Source organism: Sciurus vulgaris (assembly GCF_902686455.1).
Source record: "Sciurus vulgaris genome assembly, chromosome: 4".
In the NCBI taxonomy this organism is placed as follows: domain Eukaryota; kingdom Metazoa; phylum Chordata; class Mammalia; order Rodentia; family Sciuridae; genus Sciurus; species Sciurus vulgaris.
In genome coordinates this window covers 139,143,033-139,165,580 of record NC_136464.1, presented here as the reverse complement: position 1 = coordinate 139,165,580, position 22,548 = coordinate 139,143,033, and the positions used below count along the sequence as shown (strand labels likewise).

Genomic DNA, 22,548 nt, shown 5'->3' with positions numbered 1-22,548 from the left:
CCTTGTCTTTTGTTCCCCTTCCTTCATTTTCAGAATTAGTAAAGCTGGTTGAGTCCCTCTCATAATTTGACTCATCCATATTGTCTTCCTCATCCTATTTAGTTTTAGTTTTTAAGAATCATGTGATTAGATTGGACAAACTGGGTAATCAGGATAATCTCCTTATTGGCAGATCATCTGATCAGCAACCTTATTTCCTACTTTACTATGTGAGGCAATATATTTATAGATTCCAGGGTCAGGCCGTACATACCTTTTGGTGGTCAGGGTGATTACCTTACCTACTACACATGCCTAGCCCTTTGATGACTTCCTGTTGCCTGTGGCATTGTGTATAAGGTTTTCAAGATCACACTCTTTCCTTCTTGATTGTTTTACTTCTGATTCAGCTACCTGTGGTGTTCAGCACAGGCCATGTCTTTTATGGTTAGTGTCTTTGTGTGTATTCTCTCCTTAGGAACCTGTCCCCTTTGTACAACTTAATCTTCAAAACTCAGGTCAGAAGTCAGAGGCTTTAGAATCAGAGAGAGAGGGGGGTGGGGAAGGGGAGTGGGGGGGGGGGGAGAGAGAGAGAGAGAGAGAGAGAGAGAGAGAGAGAGATTACCTTCTGTTCCCATAGCACAATGATTATAGCACTTATTGTGTTGTGAAAATTATTTTGTTTCACAATTGTTTTAACCATTACATTAGTCTGGGATGCTTTCAAGGGTGCAGAACATATTTTATTCAGTTTTGTATTTCTTCTATCTAGTATAGAATCAAGCATACAGTGAGCCCTTTAAAAAAGAGTGACTGAATTTGTTAATGTACACTGATTTTTAGTGGTGATTGAGTTGTATCCTTTGAGCAGCAGTGAGTCAAATTCTAAAGCATGATGTAGGAAAGGGACTCCAGAGTCATCATCCTTGTTTCAGTATGAATACCAGTTCTGAAATCAGAATTGATGCTTTCAGCATCAAGGTGGAGATAGGCTCAGTAATGCTACATAGAAGAAGTATTTCTGTTATGATCTTTTCTACGTTATGAAGTAAGGGCATAGGCCTGGGTATCAGCACACATATATAGTATTTCTAAGTATCCTTAACCTCTCTTGGATGGTCCTTTTATTACATAAAAAAAAGAGGATTACGTCTCATTTTAAACGATTTACTGAGTGCTTAGTCCATCCCAGTGTTTGGTCAAATAAAAAATGGTTCCCATCCTTAGAGAATTTCATTGGGTAAGGTTGCTAATAAAGCCTGGTTGATTTAATCCAACTCTGATAATCCATGGTGCATTTCTTTTCCTTCTTATAAGCACATTTGAGAAGATAACAACTTTAAACAGGTAAGTGTGGGAGGGTCATTGTTTGGGAAACACACTTGATAGAGCTAAGCTATTTTTGGCCAGGAAGTAAATCTGAGATCTGATTAGTGTCTCTATTGCCTATGGAGGTGACAGGCTATATTCGCTTCCTAAAACCAGTGAGATGTCAGAAATGACTTGACATGCTTTTGATTTCATCCTGTGTCTCTGCAAGCAATAACTGAATTTCAAAGATGAATCCATTTTTTTAAAATTCAAAGGTGATTTGAACATTGTGATTCTAGTCTTGCTCTTGCTCTCTCCCCTACATCTCCCTCTCCCTTTCTCTTCCTTTCCCTTTCTTTATGAAAGTCTGGTTACCTCTTTGCCTCTTAGCCTACACTGAGAATCCTACTAGGAAGTGCCAGGAAGTGCTACTTGATCATAGGAGTTTCCTTAAAGCAATTAAGGAAGAAAAGAACTTGATCTCTCCTGTTACAGAATTTTAAGAGGCAAATTTTGACCTGGCATGTTGGCTCATGCTTGTAATTCCAAATGTCTTGGCAAAAGACAGGAGGATTGCAAGTTGAAAGGAAGCCTCTGCAAAATAGTGAGTCCCTGTCTCAGATTAAAATTAAACAATAATTTAAAAAAAAAGACTAGGAATGCAGCTCAGTTGTACAGAACCCTTTTGTTCAATCTCCAATGTCTATGTCTCTCTCTCTCTCTCTCTCCCCCGACACACACACACACACAGAGCAGATTTTGTGTTAAATTAACATTTACTTATTAATTATTTAGAGATGAAAGGATAAATTGTAGGAATTGCTTCAAAATATTCAGTTTAGGGGAATACAAAAAGTCAGCAAGGTAGTAGATTGGGCTAAAATAAGTCTGAGTGTGACTTAATAAGCTGTCTAAGCTTGAGGTGGAAACATCGAGGTTCACTACCCTGCTCTCACGACTTGTTTGTGTATAATTTTCCAAAATAAAACATCCTAAAAATTATATTGGGAGAAGATGAAGGGGAAGAAGGAAAGTGTTATGGAATATAAAGGAAGAGGAGGAAAAGCATTCGTGGAGTATGTACATAAAAGAACTACATTCTAATCATCTATGGCAACCAATGATGTGAACTATTACTAAAAAGACATGAAATAGCAGAAAAAATGTTAGTTTGCAACATGGACAAAAATGCCCAAGAAACAGCTGAAAAGTACTCAAAGCAGTTGCTTATGGAGAGTGGGAAAATTTGTCCAGGGGATTACCTAGTTTTCGCTCTGTCTTGCTTTACTATTTGAATTTTAAGATTATAAATATTATTTTTTCAAGTAATAAACGTGAACTTAGCAGGCTAGGGATATAGTTCAGTTGGTAGAGTGCTTGCCTCACAAGCTGGGTTCAATCCCCAGCACCACAGGAAAAAAAAGTGAACATAGCAATTAAATAATAGTTGTGCTACCACCTTTGGGTTTTGGGTGATTTTTAAATATCTCTTTTAATGTAGTTCTTACATAGCTTTTTCAACAAGAAAAATATGAAAAACTTTGTAAACTTTGAAGTACTTTATAAATTATGTTTGTTGAGCTCACTGACTTCTGACTTTCCAAACAGACCCACGTGTGACTACAATTTAAATTCTGAGCTTCCAATAGCTCCACTGGGTTCTCTAACCTTCCTTGACCACAGTGCACCTATCTCTCAGGTGGATTACAGTTGGGCATCTATGTGACCATAAGTTAAATTAAAATGAAAACAGAAATGATGATTAAATAATAAAGGAAATAAGAAAATCAACAAAAAATAATCACATTTTCACCTCTCTCAGCTTATATATAACTTCCATCCCAGAAGGCCTCTTAGGAGTTAACTGTGAGGAGGCTGAAATGGGAGGATCAGAAGTTCAAGGACAACCTCTGCAACTTAGTGAGACCTTGTCTCAAAAAGGGTGGGAAGGTACTGAGGATGTATCTCAGTGGTAAAGTGCCCTGGGTTAGAGCCCTAGTACCAAGAATAAGAATAAGAATAATTAACTGTGAAAATCACTGAACACAAATGGCCTTACTCCAATCACTGCCCTTCCATGAGCTATCCACCCATAGTAGGACATACAGAAAAGTTCTCTCACTTCAATGCCCCACAACATCATCCTTTCAGAAACTGACATTTTCTGAACAGGTTAAAATGAAGCCTACTCCTATGGTTTTGATAAGTGTCTCCCAAAGGTCCATGTACTAAAGGCTTGCTCCTCACCTTATGGCACTAATTGAAAGGTGGCAGTCTTTAAGAGGTGGGGCCTAATGGGAACTCTTCAGGTTATTGGGAACATGCCCTCAAAGAGTATAATAGCACCCTAGCCCCTTCCTCTTCCTCTTTCTTTTGCTCCTGGGTCATAAGGTGAGCAATTTTGTTCTGCCCATGGTCCTGCCATGATGCACTGCCTTGCCACAGTCCCAAAATAACAGAGCCAGCAAATCATGCCCTGGAACCTCTAAAACCATGAGCTAAAATAAACCTTTTCTCTTTAGAAGTTGACTATCTCAGGTACTTGTGATAGCCACGGAAAGCTGACTAACATACATTATAAATGTTATGCCTCATGTTGAAGATAGTATCAGAAATGGACATTCTTAAACACTGTTATTTATGACAATAAAATTGTTAAATGAAAAAAAATAAATAAATAAAATAAATTAACATTTACCATACTATGTTTTGGTGTTTTCCAGTACAGATTCATACTGATCTTTTCTATTTGTGAAGAAGCAGCATTAACACAGGGCTCATTAGTCCATGAATGCAGTTTACAGTTAATCTGCATAATGTCTGATGGTGCTGTGCTGAGAGAGCAAATGATGTAGATTTTGTTTTCTGAAGATTGATCATTTATCGATCATCTGACAACACTTTGAAGGTGGTAGCAGTATTAATGATCCTAAATCATTTATTTGTTTTATTTTTTAAAAAATTATTTTTTTAGTTGTCAGTGGACATTTATTTTACTTATTTACATGTGGTGCTGGGAATCAAATCCAGTGCTTCACACGTAGGCAAGCACTTTACCCCTGAGCTACAACCTCAGCCCCTAAATCATTCATATTAGCTTTGGAATAGCTGTATATTTATACTTTGAATATAGAGTGGTTGAAAATACACTACAAACAAAATATTGAAGGCCAAATGGGTAGTTTAAATACAAGAAGGTTGAAGAGCAGATTCTCCAAACATCTCCATACCAAACAAGTCCACTCTCAAGTGACTCCTTATATGTTTGATTTCAAGCTTCTCTGCTGCCTGTAAATAAGAATAAATACAAAATAGGATGTTAACAAGGCAACCAGTTAAGTGGATGCTTAGGTGTCCTCATGAGACATGAAAGCAAGATATGAAATGCCTACAGGCAATCTGTCTATGCTGGTAGTGGAGGGTAGACTCTTTGCTTTTGAAGTAGCATCTTCAACATCAATTTAACTTTTTTAGCCGTAATAGCTGGACAGAGAAGAGCTGCATAAAATCATCTTGACAGGAGACTGCCGATGTAAATGGCAAGAAATTTGCTGTTTAGAATTTTTTATTTTTTGTAATATCAGAAATTATGAAAACTTGTAGGTGGTCAAGCTGTGTTTCAGAGTGCAAATGAAGAAAATGGAATTTTAAACAGTGCAACTTTGGACTAATATTTAATTTTTCAAACAGGTACATAAAAATAATACACATAATTGAGTGTCATGTGGTATTTTGATACATGTGTACATTGTGAAATGTTTAAATCAGGTTAAATATATCTGTCTCCTCAAACACACTTTTATGGTAAAAAAATTAAAGTTCTTAAGATATACAGTTCATAATTGTTATCTGTTGTTCCTTGCTCCTAACTTAATTGTGACTTAGTACCATTTGCTCAACATTTCCCATTCCTGCTTCCCCTTACTCTTCCCAGTCACTGGGAAGCATCATTCTATTTCCAACTTTATGAGATCTCTTCTAGAGTCCGCGTATTTGTTAAATCATTCATTAAATCATTCAAATTCAGTGTTTGTCTTACTGCACCTAGATTCCTTCACTTAATAATCTATAGTTCCATCCATGCTGTCACAAATGCCAGGATTTCCTCCTTTGTATTCCGTTGTGTCTGTGTACCACATTTTCTTTATGCATTCATCAGCTGATGGATCCTTAAGATTGTTTCCATATCTTGGTTATTGTGAATAGTACTGCAACAGTCATGGGGGTGCAGATGTCTCTAAGAAACACTGATTTCATTTCCTTTGGCTGTATACCCAATAGGGGGATTGCTGGATCATGTTGTAGTTCTATTTTTGAAATTTTGAGGAACCTCCATACTGTTTCCATGATGGCTGAGTTCACCAGCTGCTCCCACCAAGAGTCTGTAAGGGTTCCCTTTACTCCACATCCTTGTTGACACTTTCTGTTATCTTTTTGATACTAGGCATTGGTACTAGAGTGAGGTGAGGAGGTAGGACCCTCATTCCCACAAGTGAAAGGAATTGAGTTTTGCCTACAATGCAAATGAAGAAATACAACTGAATCTCCTAATTCACTAACATGGTTTTCTCTCCATGTATGTGGATTTTCTGTGATTTCCTTCATCATTATTTTGTACTTTTCAATATTAAAGGCCCATTCCATAAATTGTTCAAACTTCAGTTGAGTACCTTTTTGGAGCAAGTGTACATAATGCTGTGTTTTCAGGTTAATTTTACACAAGTTCATTGCTACTGTATAAAAATAAAATGGATTTTTACGTATTTATTCTGAATCCTGAAGTCCTGCTGAACTTATTAATAATAAGTTCTAGGAATTCTTAGAAGCCTATAAAATTTTTTTGTGTGTGTAAAATCATGTCATATTCAAATGGGGACTGCTTTCTTCCTTCCTTTGTGATTTGTAGGCCTTTTATTTCCTGTTCTTGCCTTAATGTTCTGGCTAGAACTTCCTGTACTGGTGGATAAAGGTGTTGAGAGTAAGCATTCTTACTTGTCATCCTTTCACCATGAAATATATTAGCTATGCCAGTTTGCTTGGTCTCTATCAAGTTAAGCTCCCTTGTGCATGACTTTCCTAAGGCAACCACAACAAAGTACCACAAGGACAGTGGTTTAAAACAGCACACACATTCTCTCATTCTTCTGGAGAATATGTTTAAAATCATGATGTTGTCATCAAGGACATACTCCCTCTAAGACTGCTTCCTAACTTCTGGTGAAGGAGTCAACCCTAGGTATTCCTATGCATCCATCACCACAAGGGACACTGTCTCTACTCTCCTTATGAAGAGGCTTGGGTAGAAATTGCCACTGGTAGCACCTATACCTGAAGATCTTCTTAGAGATTTTCAAATGAGGAACTTACTTTTTTAAAATTTATTTTTACAGGCATTTTGATTCATTGTACACAAATGGGGTACAATGTTTCATTTCTATGGTTGTACACATTGTAGATTCACACCATTCATGTAATCATAATTGTACCTAGGGTAATAATTTCTGTCTCAGTCTGCTGTCTTTCCTTCCCCCACCCTCCCCTGCCCCATTTTTCTCTGCGCTATCCAAAAGGAACTTAATTTTCTTAATGGTCACTGGACCATGTAAATGGTCATATTCATCTGGTAGTTCATGAATTTATACAAATTGATCTATTTCATCTAAACTGTATATAGATTGTGTGTTTAAAGTTGTTTAGGTGCAGTAATCATTTTCTGTCACTCTTACGTTTTCCCTGAGGCTGCATACATTATTTTTTTTTTTAAAAAGGCAGATTTATTTAGCTGTCACTGTAAAAATGAAGCCTTTTCTACTCAGGGTTTGTGAAGATGAATGTCACACCCGCCGATAAACTCCTCTCAGGTGAGGACCTGCACTGACCACAGCCACCATCCTCACTTTACTTCACTGTGTCTAGCAGGCAAAAGGAGGCCATGGGAAGTGGTGGAGCAAGGAGGTCCTGGGGAGACCAGGCATCTGAGACCAACAGTGGAAAATGGAGTGGAAGCTGTAAGGATGGAACCCTTGGTTTCAGCGCTATTTAATGAAAAGGCTTCAGTGTGAAGGAGCTCGGCATCCACCTATTGAAAAAATTGAGTAAGTTTACCTAGAGACGGGGAGCTACATTGCCCCCAGAGGGAAGGCCAACATCTGTTTCTAGGAGCCACAGGGAGAACACCTGCCTGACATGTGCCAACTGGTCCCAGGGGGAGGCCTCAAGGAAAATTCCAGCTAGGACACCCTGTCTTTCCGCTCCTGAGAACAAGCCACACAAAATGCAAAAAGGTGTTCCTCCTCTACACCCCTCCCTCCCATCCTCCAGGACCCCTGCACACCTCTGTGACTGTCCCCATGTGGGCCTGGAGTTGTCCACCTGGACCTGGGTTCCTCCTCAGGCACACTCCTCCATGATCCTCATTAAGCCTCTCCTATTTCCCAGAATTTCCTGCACACCATAAGCTTTCAGGCAGCCATTAGGCAATCCCTTCCCTAGGGCAAGTTTGGATCAGAAAATGGCCATTTCCTGGCTGCACACCACATGCCTCAGCCTCAAGCTGGGAAGAGCCTTTGCCTTAGGGGCATTTACCACCATTGGGATTTTTTTTCTTTAGAAAAAGATGCAAAGAGTTTCTCTTTAAAATACTTCCAACCATCTGATAATTTCAGAACTGAGGCCCTATTGGAAAATGGCAAACTACTAAAATGACACGTGACATGTATTTGTTTTTTAAAGGTGTCCATTTCTGACCACCGAGGGGAATAGCAGGAAGAAGCTGCCAGAGCAGCTCTGGGGCACAGTCTTGCAGAGCCACCAGGGATGGAAGGTGTTAGGAGCCTCCCATCCTGGCTAACACAAGTATTTCCCTATCTTCATTTGTGCACATTTCAGTTTACAAACTTCGGCATCAAAGAACCCAAAGCAAAGAGCAGTTCCACATGGATACACTTTGCTTTTACATAAAGAGCATCCATAAGATGGCTTGTCACTTCTACTCCCCAAACCCATGTGCTCCCTTCTCTGTACCTTCAGCAGGACCATGAGGCAGCTTTGGGTGGTGAGGCAGCATGGCAGGTGGTGAGGCACACAGTCCCTGCTGCAAGCGTGCCCACCCTATACCCCGCCCCTCCTCTGCCTCCCTGCAAACAGGATGAAGGAACTGATGCCATAGAACACTCTGGGGTCTCCAATGCCTTCTCACATGTGATTTCTCCAATACGTGCCACCCACCATTTCCACACACCTCAAGGAGCCATTCCTTCTGCCAAAGGCCACCAGCTCAAAGTCTGTCATGTCTATACTGGCTCTAAGGCAACATCTCCATCTGACTGGGTTAAAGAGAGCAAGGCTCCATTGGCACTAGGACAAAGCAAGTGAGTGCTCATCTATACTGGCTAGAGGCCAGAGACTCTAAACTAGCTAAGGCAACTGAGTCCTCATCTACACTGGCTACAGGTGAGCAAGTTCCCTTGTACACTAAGGTAAGTGACATCTCTACTGGCTTAAGGTGAGAAAGTCTATCTACCTTGAACAGGAGAGATGCCTGGTGACCTCTGACCCTCTCTCTCAGACCTCCCCACAACTCCTGGCTCCATTTTTTTATCAGTCTTTTTTTTTTTTAATTTTTGGAACATCAGTGTGACTATGCATTTTGAGAAAAATGAATTTATTAAGTATTTCTGCCAACACAGGACCATGGGAGAGAGGAAAGAAAAGAGCCTAGGAAAAACAGTCTCATCTAATCTCTCTTGCAGGTCAGGGCAAGGAAGACTTGTGATGTCCAGGGAGATCCAGATGTGCTTCTGGATGGAACCCATGTGGAGAAACCTGAGCTATCCACGCACTCGATCCTGGAACTGTTTGAGTCCACTCGACCAATGCCCACATATCCACAGATCAAATGATCCTCGGACTGACTGTCTATTGGTTTGGTCCATCTTAGCTCTGCATTTATGTAGGAACAACCCCGTTTCTGAACCTAGCATGTTTCTGCTCTCCTTGTGTTGGAGCAAAATGTTTTCACTAACACAGCAAGAAACAACACAATAGTGGAAAGCAGATGATGATCCTCCCAAGAACCCGCTTCCGGCCCTTGCTGTTGCCATGGGGAGGCACTGTGGTAGCATTCTGGGAGAAATTGTCCTCTGCTGATAATATGCAGGGTTGTTGGACACAGAATCATGCTGGGAGGCTATGCTGGGGGTGGGGGTCTCCTCATGCAGGAAGCAGAGTTTAATGGCAGGCATGCTGGCCCTTCTGACGCCTTCTGCCCTGACTGTTTGACCTCCTCAGGTGACTGATGTTCACAGGGCAAAGGAAAGGTGTGAACAGCAGGCTCACTTGCACTCCTCTTTGGGAGGACAGGGAAATTGGAAGGATCCATGGGGCACGGGTGAGGTACAACCCTCTGTCACACAGGCTTCATGGAGCCTGTCCACTGGCTTATCTGGTGCTGGACTATAAGGTACGTAGCCATCACTTCATCGAATTTTCTCTTGGACAGAGACACCCTGGAATTGTATGGCTCATAACCCATGTCAAAGAGGATTGTCAGTGGTGTGGGGTCTGAGGGGTTGGGGTGGGCACATTATGATAGGATGCATACTTCACAACCTGATTCAGCCATGGGTCCTAAAAAGATTTCCTAATGAGAACCTCGCTATGGTGTCCACCGTCAGTATTTCCTTGATGAGTCTTTGTGCCTCAGTGGAGACATGCTGGTGAAAGTCCAACTGTGGGAACAAGATTTATCTCCTTTAGTGCTGGCTGCCCTAAATGGGCAGCTCCACATCAACATAAAATATAGAATGACACCCAGGCTCCAGCTGTCCCCTGGGGGGACTCATGTACTTGCCCCTGGATGACTTCCTGGGCAGAGTACTGGAGAGTGCCCCAGAACTTGGTCAGTTTTTGCCCAAGTTAATCAGTGATTATGCCAAAGTTAATCAGTCTGATGTTTCCTCTGGTATTCAGCACAATGTTCTCGGCCTTCAGGTCTCCGTGCAAGATGTGCATCTTGTGGCAGAAGCACGCGGCACATGTGATCTGCCTGAACAGTCTCTACGCCTCCTCTTCCTGAATGTCCCCGTGATGATGTGATTTAACAGTCCCATACCTGCATGCTCCATCACAATGCAGACTTTTTTGCAGCTTCCAATAACCTGAAAGAGCTGTATCATGTTTGGGTGGTCTATTTTAGAGCAGGCCACTGAGTTCCTCTTTCCCTTTGGCAGGACATTCACCACCTTTGCCCCAGTGCAGAGATGGTGGGCTATTTTCACGTGACCACACCCCCCTTGCTCAATGTCCTTCAAGACCTCATAGGGGTCTGTGAAGGCCTTCTCATGGAAGGAGTGGGGCCCCTGTGGACCTGCAGTAGTCTCACTACTCTTACTGTGCATCCTAAATGGGAACACCAACTAAGGATGCTAGCTTTAAAAAAAAATTATACATATTTGTATATAACAAACCAAAACAACAAAACAAAATCAAAAACAAAAACAAGACAAAATAAACAAACAAACAAAAAAAAAACCCCAAATCAAAGAATCAATCTCAAAAGACCACAACAACCCAACAAACATGCTGTCTACCTGAGAGTCCCACAGGTCACCACCAAAAGTTTCCCATGCTTGTGGACAAAAACCCAGCCAGAGCCACCCTCTTATGTACCTTGTATTTGAAATTCCCTCAAGTTGGCTCCTTGTGAGGTCAGAGCAAGAAATGGCCAAATCACACCTGGGCATCACCCTCAGTGGCCATCTCCCTGTGGGCCTACAGGATTTTTCCACTTTCAGAATAAGAATAAGAACGTACTCCAGAAAATTTAGCTTCAATGGAAACTGACATTTATTTTTCAAAAATTATATTTTGTACAGTACTTCTATGAAATTTTTATATCAAGTCTAAAAGTCTATAATAATTTTGGCTTTGAACTACTTCATCATATCTACACTCAAGGTATTTGGCTTCTTTTTCTTCTAACACTGAATAATGGGTGTCAAAAGGATGGTAGCTCCTCACTCACACGGTGATACTATAACAAAATGCTCTATTCCCTAAAACACTGTAGAGCACAGTATGCACACCTATTGGGTTGAGAGGGAGGAAGGGTTCATCATAATTTCTCCATAAGGTCCTCATCAGATCTCTCATTAGAAACATGGGAGCCCATATCACCAAAACAGTGGGTTTAAATATTCAAAGTGATAAAGGACAAACCCTAGAAACCAAAAACCCTAGAAGCAGTAAACACATTCCTCCCAGAGGGGGTAGATGACTGGGTCCCCTTGTGCTGCCATAACCAGGTACCTTAGACAACAATTAATTTCTCCCAGTTCTGTAGACTGGCAAGTTCAACATCAAGGCATTTGGGTGCTATGTCCTCACATGATAGAAGGGGCAAAAGGGTAGAACTCATTCCCTAAAGAACCCACACATACACTTTCTCTTTTATTTACATATATATTTGTTTTTATATACTGGTAACTCAAACCATAGCCCTGCACACTTTAAGCAAGAGCTGTACTGTTGAGGTAAATCCCCCAGGCTTTTATTCTGAGAAAAGGTCTTGGCTAAGTTGCACAGTTTGGATTTGAACATGTGATCCTCCTGCCTTAGTATTCCAAGTAGGTAGGCTTACACACTCTTGTGGTTTAAAAATGGTGTTCCCCAACAGCTGCTGTGTTAATGCAGGAATATTCAAAGGTAAAATGATTGGATGGTGAGAGCTGTAATCTAGGCAGCTGGAATGTGACTGGAGGAGATGGTCACTGGAGTAATGCCCTTAAAGGATGCTGCTAACCTGTGTTTCCTTTCCCTCTTTTTGATCTCTTGCTGCCATGAGGAAAACAGCTTCCCTTTGCTTCACCCTTGCCCCATGATGTGCTCTCTCACTATGGGCCCAGAGCAACTTTTTGGCCATCTCTTTGGACTTTGACTTCTGATATCATGAGCCCTGGTTAGTTTTCACCCCATGAGTTGTTCTTGTGGGGACATATATTATGGCAACAGAAATGTAACTGAAAAACAAATTGATACTTTGAACTTGATTCCATTTGCCCATGCTCTGAGACTATGAGGCTGCATTTTAAAACTAGAGACTAACTAATCTGGTAGAGGAAATTTCAGGACAACACAGCATTTGGTCACTGACATGGATATTGCTGGCAACTTTTAGTCTGATTTACTATGAGAATGGGAGAGGAAAACAGAACTAAGGGATTTTTTTAGATGTGTAGGTTGGACAGAAAAATGCATGGAAAGCTAAAGCTAAGGAAGACATGTGTTGAAGAGATTACAGACCCTAAAGAGATGCTAAGTGCTTTGCACAAACACAACAGAAAAGACACCTTGAGAGTATCTCAAGAATTTGCAAGATCATACCCACTGAGGGTTCCAGGGTACAGAAAATAATATTTCTTTTTGGGGATATCTTGGGATACTCTGCTGACTCCAAGGATGCCTAAAACATTTTTTTAACATGATGAGGTACACAGGCCCTCAGTGGCAAATTCAGCCTTGATTCCACACACAATATATACATTTTTTACACTGTGACATCAGTAACTGAGGGAGACATGTGGAAATGTACAGGGCAGCATTCTCCATGTTACTGAAATTATGTGCTATAGATGCACATCTGACTGGTTTCTCCTCATATTAAAGGAAATCCCATGGGAACTGCCAAGAAATACCTGAAGAATATACCCAAATTAAATGGGTGGGAATTCAAATGTTTCACTACAGTTATCAACTAGGAGAGAAGATAAACTTACAGAAATTCAAGTCACAGTGAATCAAGAACTTGCCCTGCTTTCTTTATGAGAACAAAAGTGCAAATAAATAGCCCACCAACCAACTACTTGTCCTACTCCCTTATAATCCTTTTTAGGTAATTACCTCATAATGCCATTTTAAAAAAATCCTTATTCCTGGGTCTGGAATTAGAACCTAAATATATGCTCTGGGGGATATAATTAAACACATAAACTCCCTATTTCTATTTGATAATTTTTATCCACAGGTGTTGAAATTTATATTATTTTTCTACATTAATTTATACAATCATATGACTTCCTGTACTTGTAAATGAAGTGCATTATCTAAGAATTTTCATGTCTATATTCATGATGGATCTTGGTCAATTTGGTGTTTCTTCCATTGTTTTATTTTGGCACTGTCTCTTCTGGTTTAACAATGTGCTTTTATTACCATCATAGAATAAATTGTGAATTGTTCCCTGTCCTCCTCCTTGCTAGAAATGATTGCATAGAATTGGCATTAATTCTTCTTTAAATGTGCAGGCAAACTACCCTGAAGTCTCTTTTGCTCTATGTGACACATACAAATCTCCAGTAATATCATCTATACCCAAAGGGCCTTTTGGAGATTTTCAAAATAGGAACTTCCTAATGCTCATTGGACCATCAAAGTTTCATGTTCTTGTGGTAGTTTATACTATTCCAAAAATTGGTCTCTTATATCTCAATTGTAGTTTGTGTGTTCAAAGCAGTTTGGTTGGAATAATCCATTTTCCATTTCTCTCAAGAAGAACCTGAGACAAGATACTATATCAAGAAAAGAGTCTTACAATCCAAGATGGCGGACTAGAGGGTAACTGCATCTTCAGTCGCTCCAGAACCCAGGATTCACGAAGGGGAGGCATTGAGAGACTCAGACTAAAATAGAACCACAGGATGAGTCTCCCCCACCCAGTGAAGCTCAGCTGGGTGGCAGGCCTGGATTCGAGCAGCTTATTAGAGTAGGACAGGGCAGATAAAGTCTCCCCCAGGCAGCTCTGAGCACTCTGGCGGTGGGCTCCTCCCAAGGGCCAGATTCTCCAGCCTCGCGGAGCAGGCCCCCCAGTGAGAGCCTTTCTGCACAGAAGCAGCATGGCCAGCTCTGGCCCGCCCCACAGCCAGCTCCAGCCCACCTGCAGGTTGCTTCAGAGACCAGGACAGGGCGCAAGGGACTTCCCCAAGCAGCCCAGCCCCCTCCGGCAGGAAGCGCTTTTCTAGGCTAGCTTCTCAGGGCAGACCGCCCAGTGAGAGCCTGTCTACACAGAGCCAGCTACAAGTCCCCAAGCCAGTGGAGACGTCCAACCTGCAAGCAGCCTCTGGGACCAGGGCTGGGTGGCAAGAGACCTCTCCAGGTCTCTATCCCTGGAACAGGTAGTGGGCTAGGGGCAGTGTTCTTTGGAAGCACTACATTATCAAGTTAATCCAAGACTTCAGGCTACTGAAGGCCGGTAGGTGATACACTGGAAATCTACAGGGACACTATAAGCCAATAGAGGAAATCTACAATATCACAGAGTCCCACTGACATCTGACCAATATGAGAAAACAAGGGAAGAAAACGTTCAAAACAAACCTAGATACTATATCAATAAAACCCAATGACAGCACAGCAGAAGAAATGTCAGAAAGGGAGTTCAGAATGTACATAATTAAAACAATCAGGGAAGCAAATGAGGAGATAAAAGAACAAATGCAGGCATTAAATGAACGCACCAATCAAGAGTTAAAAGAGCAAATACGGGAAGCAAAAGAGCATTTCAATAAAGAGAGATACTGCAAAAAAAACAAACAGAAATCCTTGAAATGAAGGAAACAATAAACCAAGTTAAAAACTCCATAGAAAGCATAACCAATAGGATAGATCACCTGGAAGACAGAACCTCAGATATTGAAGACAAAATATTTAATCTTGAAAACAAGGTTGACCAAACAGAAAAGATGGTAAGATATCATGAACAGAATCTATAAGAATTATGGGATATCATGAAGAGGACAAATTTAAGACTTATTGGGATTGAGGAAGGCTTAGAGAAACAAACCAAAGGAATGAACAATCTATTCAATGAAATAATATCAGAATATTTCCCAATTCTGAAGAATGAAATGGAAATCCAAGTACAAGAGGCTTATAGGACTCCAAATATACAAAATTACAACAGACCTACACCAAGGCACATTATTATGAAAATACCTAACATACAAAATAAAGACAGAATTTTAAACGCTGCGAGAGAAAACAACCAAATTAAATTCAGGGGGAAACCAATAAGAATATCAGCAGATTTTTCAATCCAGACCCTAAAAGCTAGAAGGGCCTGGAACAACATTTACCAAGCCCTGAAAGAAAATGGATGCCAACCAAGAATCCTATACCCAGCAAAACTTACTTTCAGATTGACGATGAGATAAGATCCTTCCATGATAAACAAAAGCTAAAGGAATTTACAAAAATAAAGCCACCTTTTCAGAACATTCTCAGCAAAATATTCCATGAGGAAGAGATGAAACACAACGATGTAAATCAGCAACGGGAGGAACTACCCTAAAGGAATAGCCAAATAAAGGAGAAACCAAATCATGTCAAAAAACAAAAATGAGTCCAATGACTAGGAATACAAATCATATCACAATAATAACCATGAATGTTAATGGGCTGAACTCATCAATCAAAAGACATAGACTGGCAGATTGGAATAAAAAGAAAAATCCAACAATATGCTGCCTGCAAGAGACTCATCTCATAGAAAGAGATACCCATAGACTAAAGGGGAAAGGATGGGAAAAAACATACCATGCACATGGACACAGCAAAAAAGCTGGAGTATCCATCCTCATTTCAGCTAATGTGGTTTCAAGCCAAAACTAGTCAGAACGGATAAAGAAGGACATTACATACTGCTTAAGGGAAGCATAAATCAGCAAGACATAACAATCATAAATATCTATGCCCCAAACATTGGGTCATCCATGTACGTCAAACCAATCCTTCTCAATTCCAGAAATCAAATAGACCACAACACAATAATACAGGGTGATTTTAACACACCTCTCTCACCACTGGGTAGATCGTCTAAACAAAAATTGAATAAAGAAACCATAGACCTCAATAACACAATCAACAATTTAGACTTAACCGACTTATATAGACTATACCATCCAACAAAGAACGAATACACTTTCTTCTCAGCAGTACATGGATCCTTCTTTAAAATAGACCATGTATTATGCAACAAAGCTACTGTTAGCAAATACAAGAAGATAGAGATACTACCTTGTACTCTATCAGATCATAATGGACTGAAATTAGAAATAAATGACAGAATAAAAAACAGAAACTTCTCCAATACTTGGAGATTAAATAATACACTATTATACGATGAATGGCTAACAGAAGACAGCAGGAGGGAAATCAAAAAATTCTTAGAAGTAAATGAGAACAAAGACACATCATATCAAAATGTCTGGGATACTATGAAAGCAGTAGTTAGAGGAATATTTATTTCATGGGGCATATTCAACAAAAGAAGTAGAAATCATCAAATAAATGACTTAACACTACAGCTCAAAGCCCTAGAAAAAGAAGAGCAGACCAACACCAAAAGTAGTAGAAGACAGGAAATAGTTAAAATCAGAGCCGACATGAATGAAATTGAAACAAAAGAAACAATCAGAAAAATTAACAAAATAAATAATTGGTGCTTTGAAAAAATAAAATTGATAAACCCTTAGCCACACTAACATAGAGAAAGAGGGAGAAAACTCAAATTACTAAAAATCGGAATGAATAAGGAAATATCACAACAGACAAGAGTGAAATACAAAACATAATTAGAAGTTATTTTGAAAATCTATACTCCAATAAAACAGAAAACCTCGAAGACATCAAGTTTCTAGAAACATGAATTACCTAAACTGAATGAGGAGGACATACACAACTTAAATAAATCAATTTCAAGCAATGAAATAGAAGAGGTCATAAAAAGCCTACCAACAAAGAAAAGTCCAGGACTAGATGGGTTCTCAGCCGAGTTCTACAAAACCTTTAAGGAAGAGCTCATTCCATTACTTCTCAATGTATTCCATAAAATAGAAGAGGAGGGAACCCTCCCAAACTCATTCAATGAAGCCAATATCACCCTGATACCTAAACCAGACAGAGACACATCGAGGAAAGAAAATTTCAGACCAATATCCTTAATGAACATCAATGCAAAAATTCTCAACAAAATTTTAGCAAATCACATACAAAAATATATTTAAAAGGTAGTGCACCATGATCAAGTAGGTTTTATCCCAGGATGCAAGGTTGGTTCCACATCTGGAAATCAATAAATGTCATTCACTATATCCACAGACCAAAAGTTAAGAATCACATGATTATTTCAATAGATGCAGAAAAAGCATTCGATAAAACACAGCATCCCTTCATGCTCAAAACACTAGAAAAAATTGGGGTAGTGGGAAAATTCCTTAACATTGTGAAGGCCATCTACGCTAAGCCCATGGCCAATATCATTCTACATGGTGAAAACTGAAAGCATTCCCCCTAAAAACTGGAACAAGGCAGGGATGCCCTCTTTCACCACTTCTATTCAACATCATTCTTGAGACTCTAGCCAGAGCAATTAGACAAACCAAAGAAATTAAAGGGATACGAATTGGAAAAGAAGAACTCAAACTATCCCTGCTCACTGAGGACATGATTATATATTTAGAGGAACCTGGAAATTCCACCAGAAAACTCTTAGAACTCATAAGTGAATTCAGTAAAGTAGCAGGTTACAAGATCAATGCTCATAAATCCAATGCATTTTTATACATAAGTGATGAATCTTCAGAAAGAGAAATTAGGAAAACTACCCCATTCACAATAGCATCGAAAAAAATAAAATACTTGGGAATCAATCTCACAAAAGAGGTGAAAGACCTGTACAATGTGAACTACAGAACACTAAAGAAAGAAATTAAAGAAAACCTTAGAAGATGGAAAGATCTCCCATGTTCCTGGATAGGCAGAATTAATATTGTGAAAATGGCCTTACTACCAAAAGTATGCAACAGAATGAAACTAATCCCCTATCTCTCACCCTGTACAAAAATCAACTCAAAATGGATCAAGGTTCTCGGAATCAGACTAGAGACCCTGCATCTTATAGAAGAAAAAGTAGGTCCAAACCTTCAATTTGTTGGCTTAGGAACAGACTTCCTTAACAGGACTCCCATAGCACAAGAAATAAAAGCAAGAATCAACAACTGGGATAGATTCAAACTAAAAAGCTTTTCTCTCAGCAAAGGAAACTATCAGCAATGTGAAGAGAGAGCCTACAGAGTGGGAGAATATCTTTGCCACTCATACTTCAGATAGAGCACTAATTTCCAGAATCTAAAAAGAACTCAAAAAACTCTACACCAAGAATACAAATAATCCAATTAACAAATGGGCTAAGGAAATGAACAGATACTTCACAGAAGAAGATGTACAAGCAATCAACAGATATATGAAAAAATGTTCAACATCTCTAGTAATAAGAGAAATGCAAATCAAAACTACCCTAAGATTCCATCTCACCCCAATTAGAATGACGATCATCAAGAATATAAGCAACAATAGATGTTGGCGAGGATGTGGGGAAAAAGGTACACTCATACATTGCTGGTGGGGTTGCAAATTAGTGCAGCCACTCTGGAAAGCAGTATGGAGATTCCTCAGAATGCTTGGAATGGAACCACCATTTGACCCAGCTATCCCACTCCTTGGCCTATACCCAAAGCACTTAAAATCAGCATACTACAGAGATACAGCCACATCAATGTTCATAGCTGCTCAGTTCACCATAGCCAGATTGTGGAACCAACCTAGATGCCCTTCAGTTGATGCATGGATAAAGAAACTGTGGCATATATATAGAATGGAATATTACTCCGCCTAGAAGAATGATAAAATTATGGCATTGGCAGGCAAATGGATGAAATTGGAGGATATCATGCTAAGTGAGATAAGCCAATCTCAAAAAACTAAAGGACGAATGATCTTGCTGATAAGCTGATGAGGACATATAATGGGGGGTAGGAGGGGTTAGCGTTAGGGCTAGGGTTAGATTTAGGGTTAGGGATAAGGAGGGTGGTAAGAATGGAGGAAGGAAGGACTGTATAGAGGGATGAGAGGGGTGGGAGGGGTGAGGGGAAGGGAAAAATAACAATGAATCAACATTGCCCTATGTAAATTTATGATTTTTAATAAAAAAATGGAAAAAAAATGTAGAAGTGATTCAGCAAAAATTACTTCATCTTTTGATACCTAATATGTTACTAAATATTTTTGTTCTGTGTTTAAATGGTAAAAATTTGGAAAGTAAAATTCAAAAATTCATGATTTGCTCTGTATTATTATTTGCTTTTAATAAAAAACTAATTATTGAAAATGAAAAAAAAAAGAAAAAAAAGAAAAGAGTTTTATTAGCTCATAGTGATAGATGCTTCTAGTCACCCCCATGTGTTTGGTCTCTGCTGAGATTTCAAAGGAGAATGTCACCATCATGGTGACAGCACATTCATCACACAAAGGAGAGATCACAGGGTGAGAAGGGAAAGTAGAAAGTACAGGTACCAGGTTCATTCTTTTAGCTCATTCTCTAGGAATTAACTGGGGTCCTACATGAACATCCTAATCCCCTTCCAAGGACAATGTCCAATGATCCAATAACTTTTCACTTCATCCACCTCTTTTCAAAAATTCTTTCAATTTTTTTTCTTTTTTCTTTGTTTCTTCTACTTGACAGAATATTGTGATGTATTACACATACATGTAATATAACTTCCCATTCTTGTGGTTGTACTTGATGTGGAGTTACATTGCTCGTGTATTCATATATGACCAAGAAAGTAATGGCCTATTAATAAGGAGTAACAACAGAGTGTGGTTTAAAAAACAGAAAAACAAGTATGAACATGACCTAGCTATTAAAAATTTGGGACAAAAATACATGAGGGACTACTAATGGGTTCACCACTAAGCAGCAGTCTTGACAAGTGATAAGAGATTTTTTTTTCTGTTTATATTCTTTCTAGAAACTTGGATTTTTTAATACTGATGCAATACTTTTATAATTTAAAATTTACTAGGAATAGTTTTTTCTAGTATTAAAATACTTATCTGGAACAACTCTCCCAGTGATCCACTAAAAGGATTCTAAATTCTTATGTGAGATAACACAAGAAAATAAGGTCTCCTTTAAAGCAAAAATGAAACAGGAATATGTAAGGAGACAAACTAGTCTCAAGTCTCTTTTGCTCTGTGTAACATGTGCAAAGACTTACAAATTCAGAATTTCCCTTGTGATAGCTATATCACACACAAGGAAAAGGAGATATGGCCTTGAGCCTCCACCAAGCCTAGAACACATGGGCAAAAAGCAAGGGTCTCAAGGGCCATACCTATAGGAAGAACGTGAAGTGGAAATAAGCCTGTCTAGTAAAGGTAGACTACAAGAAAAATGTATTGTGGGAACTCACAGTACAAGCCAGGCATATGTGAAATGTCTGTGTGGAAAGCAAAACAAACTTCAGTAGTTTAGATTTGAAGTGGCCCTGGATCAATAGTGGGTCTACTCTTCCAATAGAAAAACATGAAACCTCAAAATATATCTCAAGGAAAAAATTCCAAAACAGGGGGTCACAGTCTAAAATTTTTAAAAAACCCACAAAACAAAATATCAAGAATAGAAGAAACCACCAACCACAATAATAGACCTGGAAAACCAACAATAATTAGAATTATAGATATAGAATATAAAATAATATCTAAAGAATGTTTAAAAATAAGACGAGATGAAAAAATAAGAGCAAAAATTCACAAAAAATTGTTTTTTAAAATAGAGCCAAAGAAAAGTTATAAGGAAGACAGTATAATGGAAATTTAAAATGAATGTTACATGCAGAATACAGGTGAAGGTATGATTAGGAAACTGTAAGGTCTAAAATACAAATCTAGAATTTAGTAGATAGAGGTAAATAAATGGAGAGTGTAAGTTACAGGACTGGAAATAAGTGTATGGAAGAAAAAGTTCTACCATATATAAAATTAGAAAAAGGCACTATTCAAAGAGAAACTCCAGCAGGATAATAAGTTCCATCTATCACATAAAAGAAACTTGATAATATCAAAAACAGAAAATATAAAACAAGGCAGAGAGGGAAGAATAACTGGAAAGGAAAGAGTTTTAGATAAAGGGCCAACCTCAATGAATCAAACAACATTGCCCTATGTAAATTTATGATTTTTAATAAAAAAAAAAGGCCAACCTCTTATAAACAGGTAAGAAAATATTGTCAATGTGCTAAGAAAAGATAACTAAAAACCCTGAATGTCAGACCCTGGGAAAAGCTATCCTTCCAAAATAATGACAAAATATCAGACGGAAAAAAGAATTGAAGCAACAGACTCTAGGGGATAGTAATAATATATTTGAAGGAAAAATAATCAGAGAAAAAATGTATAGGAACCAGAAAAGAGTGATACCAATTTGGATCTCAGCTGATTTCTCAACCCAGACCCTCCAAAGGGAGGAGGTCTTGGAATAAAATATAACAACCTCTGAAAGAAAATGGATGCCAGTCAAAAATACTATATCCAACAAAATTAAGCTTCAGAATTGACTATGAAATGAAAACCTGCAATGATAAAAGTTAATAGAATTTACAAATGGAAAGCCTGTACTACAGCCAGGTGCAGTGGTGCATGCCTGTAATCCCAAACTCGGGAGGGTGAGGCAGAAGGATCTGGAGTTCAAAGCCAGCCTCAGCAAAAGTGAGATGCTAAGCAACTCAGTGAGACCCTGTCTCTAAGTAAAATATGAAACAGGGCTGGGGATATGATACAGTGGTCAGTGCTTCTAAATTCAGTTCCCAGTAGCTTACCCCCCTCAAAAAAACCTGCACTACAAAACAAAGTATTCCATGAAGAAATAAAAAAGGAGAAAACCAGCAAAGGGAAGAGCTACACTTGAAGATAGTCAAAGAAACTCAAAAACCAGAAATGAAATGACAGGGAATAAAAAATCATTTCTCAATAACATTGAATGTAAATGACTTAACATCATCAATCAAAAGACATGGACTGACAGATTGGATTCAAAAACAAGACCTAGATTGGGGTTGTAGCTCAGTGGTAGATAACTTGCCTAGTACATGTAAGGCACTGGGTTCAATCCTCAGCACCACATAAAAATAAGTAAAATAAAAGTCCATTGACAACTAAAAAATAAAAAACCAATATCCAATAATATGCTATCTCCAAGAGACTCACCTCATAGGCAAAGACATCCATAGACTGAAGGTAAAAGGATGGGAAAAACCATACCATTCACGTGGAGCTTCTAAAGAAGCAGACAAAGTGGACTTCAACCCAAAGTTAATTAGAAGGAACAAAGAAGATCACTTCATACTTCTTAAGGGAAATATA

The 22,548-nt window shown here is 39.0% G+C and overlaps 1 protein-coding gene and 1 long non-coding RNA gene across 2 annotated transcripts in view; both read left to right on the top strand.

Annotated features, from left to right (window-relative positions):
• LOC306659139 overlaps positions 1-13,526 on the top strand; it is a 30,623-nt gene extending 17,097 nt beyond the window's left edge. The window contains exons 2-3 of the long non-coding RNA XR_013763225.1: positions 7,207-7,385; positions 9,042-13,526. This is a non-coding gene — a long non-coding RNA (uncharacterized lncRNA). The remainder of the gene's footprint in view (positions 1-7,206; positions 7,386-9,041) is intronic.
• The window catches only part of VWA8 (von Willebrand factor A domain containing 8), a 718,869-nt gene that overhangs the window by 631,982 nt on the left and 64,339 nt on the right, over positions 1-22,548 (top strand). The window lies entirely within an intron of this gene.